At 43.1% G+C, this 6,402-nt stretch overlaps 1 protein-coding gene across 1 annotated transcript in view; it reads right to left on the bottom strand.

Moving 5' to 3' along the window:
• Positions 1-6,402, bottom strand: part of DSE (dermatan sulfate epimerase) — a 60,627-nt gene that overhangs the window by 38,868 nt on the left and 15,357 nt on the right. The window lies entirely within an intron of this gene.

The raw sequence follows: 6,402 nt of genomic DNA, 5'->3' as shown, positions 1-6,402 counted from the left end.
GCAGCTGGACCCTGGTGCGACCATCACAAAGCAAGAGACCTGAGAACTCGAAAGGCAAGGCTTACTGAGACATTTATCCCTCTGCCTTACTTAAAACCCCACGTGTTTATCGGCGAGGTTGGCACAATAAACTAACTAACTCATCCACAGAGTGCAATTCTACTGACACACATCTTGCCATCATAAGTCATGGCTGACTCGCTAGCAACTAGTTAAGGAAACAGGATAAATCAGAAATGCATTCATTGTATAAAACCTAAATTTGGGCTTGGGAAAATAATACTACCATAACCCCCACTCCCACCCCATCACCCCTCCCCCCAAAAACCTTCACTGCCATTGAGTTGATTGAGAGTCACAGGGACTCTGAAGGACAGAGTAGAACTGTCCCTGTGGGTTTCTGAGATGATTAACTCTTACAGGAGTAGAAAGCCTTGCCTTTCTCCCAGAGCAGATGATGGTTTCAAACTACTGGTCTTGTGGTTTGCAGCCAAATGTATAACCTCTATGCCACCAAGAATTAAAAACAAAAAATCTTTCCTTGGCATTCCTTTTGCATTTGATCATGCAACAAAGATCACGTTTTACGTTTGTAGACAGTAGTAGTGAAATCGCAGTAACCACAAGCTGGTGGGGAGATGTCTTCTGGAAATCTCAATGGATTTCCAGATGATAAGGGGGAACTGCACATTTCATACCATTATCTCCTTCACCCTTTGTCTGCTCTGTTCCAGGCAGTCTACAATCTGAAGCAGGGATGTGATCAACATAGTTTTAAGAACGTAAGCAGTAAAAAGACTGTGAATAATGTTGATCATTCTTTATATGAGCTGGGGGTGGGTGGGGTGGGTGGGTGAGGAGGTAGAGGAAGTATCTACCAAGCCAGGTAGCCCAGGGCTGACATCAGCAAGGGTGCAGTAATATAGGGTACATCGGGCTGCAGTTGCTTAAAATTGTTTGACATGTCTTCATTCAGAAAATAAAACCCTGGAGGTAAAAAGCTCTGATAATGAGTGTATTTTCTCAAAATTAGTTGCTGCTATCTACTTTTCATTTTGCATGTGGGACTTTTGGTGTTATTCAGTAAGTCAAAAATTTACACCGAACTCACATAGTTTTAAATTACTTTTCTTAAACACCCTCTTTCCAGTGGTAATTTGCTCACAGGTTAAAAACACGTCTTTCAAATGTAGACACATAAAAAGCAAAAACTTCTGGCCACGTCTGTGTCCCACATCTGGGATAAAGCATGCATGAAAACCCCCAGAGGAAAGGAAGGGAATTCCTCAAATTCTTTAAAGGGGAAAGGTTACAGAACGCAGACCAGAGAAAGACAGTTTTATATAAATAATGAGCAGTCGGTTTCAATTATTAAACGGAGAACCTGATGGAGAGAAACCAACCTCCCAGGCTGACCACAAAGTGTTTTTCCAAAAACTGCCTATTGACACGCAGAAAGGAAAAAATGTATATAGAAAGAATGTAGCACTCTCTGCAAATCAATCCAAATTCTCACCTAGCTGAGTTCTGAGCAAGGCTCTGCAGCATCACCAGCAGATATTAAATTATGCTAATTTTTAATAACTCGAAATGTGCTTTTGGCTAGAAATACCAAACTCAGTGGCAGCAGTCTTGTAAAGCATGCTAAATTTATCTCGAGATCAGAACTTAAGAGTGAAAGATGATTTAGCCATGCTACACAGAAAGAACTCTAGGATTCGACCGATATCATGTCCAGCACTCAGAGCTTCAAGACTGCTGACTGAATCCTTCAGGGTCTGTGGCCTACCCAAAAGAAATCATCTTCAGCGAACAAGTCTGAGGGAGGGAGACGTGGCCTCTGGGAACACAGAGGCATGGCAGGTCGGAAGTGAGGCTCAGCCTCCTGGGAACTTACCTCTTGCCTTTTTTCCAGAGAACAACATTGCTAATAAAAAAAAAATCAAAACAAACAAATTCTGCATATAGTACAGCCCCTACGGCAGTGGTTCTCAACCTGTGGGTCGTGACCCCTCTGGGGGTCAAACGACCCTTTCTTAGGGGTCGCCTAATACATCCAGCATAGCAGATATTTACATTACAATTCATAACAGTAGCAAAATGATGGTTATGTAGTAGCAACAAAAATAATTTTATAGTTGGGGGGGGGGGGTCACCACAACATGAGGAACTGTATGAAAGGGTCGCAGCGCTAGGAAGGTTGAGAACCACTGCCCTAAGGTCTAAGCTTGCATGAGTCCATCACAGCAATTGGCATGGTGGGGGTTTTAGTATGCAAGATGAAGATGGGTTAGAAGTTTCTCCTTCAATTGCCCACCTCAGCCCCCAAACAGGCTTGAAGACATGTTCTCTCAACTACATGTGTGTGGGAAATCAAGCTCTGGGTAGAGTGGAGAGCTTGGGCGGTGGGGCGATGGGTGACAAGCTATCTGGAGACTAGAATTTCTCCCCTCTGTACACAAATTCCCTGGAGCTGGCTGAGCCCATATTAAAAATACATATATACACTTATATGTTATATATCTTTTTATATGAGCTCAGATATACATCTGTATATATATACATCTATATATTCTGACTCATAGCCTTCCAATTGACAGAGTCAGAACTGCCCCTAAGGGTTTTGGAGACTATTAACTTTTATAGGAGCAGAAAGTCTCATTTTTCCCCAGCTTTTTCTCATTTTTTTTCTTCATTATTTTTGTCATTTTCTTTTTTATTATTTTATCGGGGGCTTGTACAGCTCTTATCACAATCCATCCATCCATGTCAAGCACATTTGTACATATGTTGCCATCATCATTTTCAAAAGATTTCTTTCTACTTGAGCCCTTGGTATCAGCTCCTCATTTTTTCCCTCCCTCCCCCCTCCCTTCCTCACAATCCCTTGATAAGTTATAAATTATTATTATTTTTTCAAAGCCTCATTTTTTCTCCTGGTGGTTTCACACTGCTGACCATGTGCTGACTAACGTGTGATCCACTAAGTCACCAGGTATCCATATATATATATACACACACAACACATGCACACACATATGTGTGTGTATCAATTCTAATTGTATTCCCCTGTGCATACCTCCTTCCTACCAAGGGCTGCTCCCACGGATCTCTCTCAGTAGAGGGTTTATATGCCGCCCGGACAAAGCTCAACTCTGATCCCAGCCGTTTGTGCCGCATTGCTTCCATTAACGTAGGACATGCTTGAGTATATTTCAACAAGAAGTGTTGATCCTGAAGCACAGAACCTCATTAAAATGTTGATGTGGGAACGATGCCATCAAAATGTGCCAACGGTTATTAAAGGTTCCTTGGTTACTGCTTCAAATTCATGTCAGAGCAACAGGGCTGCAATGTTAATGCATTTCTGCACATAAATCTTGTTGGGAGACCATGTGGGCCAATGCAGAATCCGAAGGAATTCTGTAAACATTCCCCACAAAGACTGCCTGAGGTAAACAGCCGCAGTGGCACAAACCCTGCGCTACCTCCCTCACGTCCCACTCAGAACGTCCAGCTCTCCACGCTCTCTCAGCTAGTAAAACCTTTGCTCATCTACCCAAAGAGTCGGTTTTCCCCGAAACTGGAAACAACTGAGTCACACTGGACTGTTGCTTACATGCCTCCCAGAAGGCCGGACCATAGTTTCATGTTCGCATTCACAGGCTTAGCAGCACCGTAGCAGGCTATGAAAGGCAGCTCAGGGGCGCTGGCTGAACGGGACTAAACTTGAGGGCTTAGGAACGGGTACTGTGCAGATCATTATCCAACTACGTCAGCAAGAAGTCACCTTCCCCCGGAATTTAAGCTGAGACTTTGGGAATTTCCAGGAAAAGGAAGCAAATGGCAAAAGCACTCACAAAGCCTAGAAACTCTCATTGCTTAAAAAGTATTCAGTCATTTAAAACAAAATAAAATACATTTAACTACAGGGTAACCCATATTTACTTTGGATCAACAACCTAAAAGCAAAACCAAAATAACCTGCTGCCACGGTGTCGATTCTGACTCAGCGTGTCCGGACAGGAGAGAGTAGGGTGCCCCACGTAACCTTGAGGAAAACAGACCGCTATATCCTTCTTCTGCAGAGTAGCCTGTGGGTTTGAACCACCGACCTTGGCTAGCAGCGGAGCACTTCATCACCGTGCCACTGGCGTTTCTTTTGATAACCTACGGAAGACCTACTTTCCATTCATCATCTTCACACTGTCTGGAAAATTCCACTTCAGAGGCTCTCTTGCCAGTCTTTGGATTTCCCTTTGGCCTGGGGCACTGTCTCCCCAGTCTGTCAGGAGAGACACTCAGATCCAGTCCTCATCCTTTCACAACTCCCTGTAAATTGTCCTTTGATATGAAACCATTGCTTCTGTTTGATTTGCCAAATAAAAATTTCACTGCTTCGCCTGTAGGCCAGGACACAGGCTTCAGTATGTTGTAGAACGCTGTGTGACCCCACCATGCAAAATAAAATCATTGCTTCCATAACATTTTTGTTTTAATTTCTAAGAAAAAGAAAAATATGAAAGCCTGAGAGATGGTTGAGGGGAAAATACGTTTCTCTGCGGTTTCTCTCTTTCTTTCGTAGGAGACTAAGAGCCTACTGAGAGTTTGATGACGTAACTATCTGGGACCTCAACTGCGCGGGAGATGGTGAAGTCTTTCTTCAAAAATCTCTTTGTAAAGATAAACCCCAGAGGTCTGCTAATATGGACTTTAGCCATAGAACATTATAAGTGTTCATTCGGATTCTCTGGTTCCAAATGAATTTTGAGCGATTTTAACGGTGTGCCTTGCTGTGATTACCTTGCAATACACTAAACCAGCTCATGCATGTTAAAATACGTCATGTTTCTCCAGATAATTTTAGATGAACCAAAGATGATGTTGTCAGGTGCCATCAGGTTGGTTCCAACCCACAGTTACTCCAGGCAAAACGGAAACAAGCCCTGCCTGCTCATGTGCCGTCGCATGCCTGTTCCTATGTTTGAGCTCATCGTTGCAGCCTCTGTGCCAATCCGTCTCATCGAGAGACTTCCTCTTTTCGCTGCCCCTCTATTTTACCAAGCATGATGTCCTTTCCCAAGGACTGGTCTCTCCTGATAACATGTCCAAAATACACGAGCCTTGCCACTTGGCTTCTCGGGAAGATTTGGCTGTACCTTTTTGAAGAGAGATTTATTTGACCTGGGAGTCTATAGTACTTTCAATATTCTTTGGAAACTCCTTAATTCAAATGCATGAATCCTTCTTCAGCTTTCACACGCCAACGAGCTTACTGAAAATATCATGGCAGCAAAGGTGTCCGGTGCAACACACCATTTGATTTCTTGACTGTTGCTTTAATGAGCACTGATTATGGGTCTATCCAAAATTTAATCCTTTACAATTTCAATCTTTTATCCATTTGTCATGATGCTGTCTATTAGCACAGTTGTGAGGATTTTAGTTTCCTTTACTTTGAGGTTAATCCATATGAAAGGCTGTAGTCCTTGGTCTTCATCAGCAAGAGCTTTAAGTCCTCAGCAAGCAGGGCGGTGGCATCTGCACACCACGGGTTGCAAATAAACCTCTCTCAAGTAGCACAGCTTCTTGGATTACTTGCTCAGCATACAGATTAAATAAATATGGTGAGAGGATACAACCTTTATGCACACCTTCCCTCATTTTAAGCCACAAAGTATTCCCCTGTTCTATTCAAACCATTACCTGTTGCTCATGCAATGACTGTTGTTAGGTGCCATCAAGTCGGTTCTGACCCATAGCAACCTTAACGCACAACAGAATGAAATACAGCCCAGTCCTACGCCATTCTCACCAGTGTTCCTATGCTTGAGCCCACTGTTGCAGCCACCATGTCAATACATCTCACCCAGGGCCTTCCTCTTTTTCCCTGTCCCTCTACTTTAATAGACTTGATGTCCTTCTCCAGGGACCGGTCTCGCCTGACAACACACCCAAAATATGAAAGACAAAGTCTTGCCGATCTTTGCCTCCAAGGAGCACTTTGGCTGTACTTCTTCCAAAGCAGATGGTTTGTCCTTCCAATATTTTTATCCAGCACCACAATTCAAATGCATTGATTCTTCTTTGTTCTTCCTTATTCAATGTTCACCTTTCACATGCATCTGAGGCAAGTGAAAATACCATGTCTTGGGTCAAGTGTGATAATTTCCACATTCTGTTGGCTCATCATTCTTTGCAATGGTTACAAATATGGGTCTCTTCCAATTGGCTGACCATGCAGCTATCTTCCAAATCTTAGCATACGTGAATGTTTTCAGTGCTTCATCACCTTGTTGAAACATTTCCATTGGTATTCAGTCAATTCGTGGAGCCTTGCTATTGGCTAATGTCTTCAGTGCAGCTTAGACATCTTCCTTCTTGAAACAGTGGATGATTGAC

Source organism: Echinops telfairi, unplaced genomic scaffold (genome assembly GCF_000313985.2).
Source record: "Echinops telfairi isolate 266 unplaced genomic scaffold, ASM31398v2 ScPeMD7_3533;HRSCAF=4204_0, whole genome shotgun sequence".
In the NCBI taxonomy this organism is placed as follows: Eukaryota; Metazoa; Chordata; class Mammalia; order Afrosoricida; family Tenrecidae; genus Echinops; species Echinops telfairi.
This window is presented reverse-complemented; position numbering and strand designations above follow the sequence as displayed.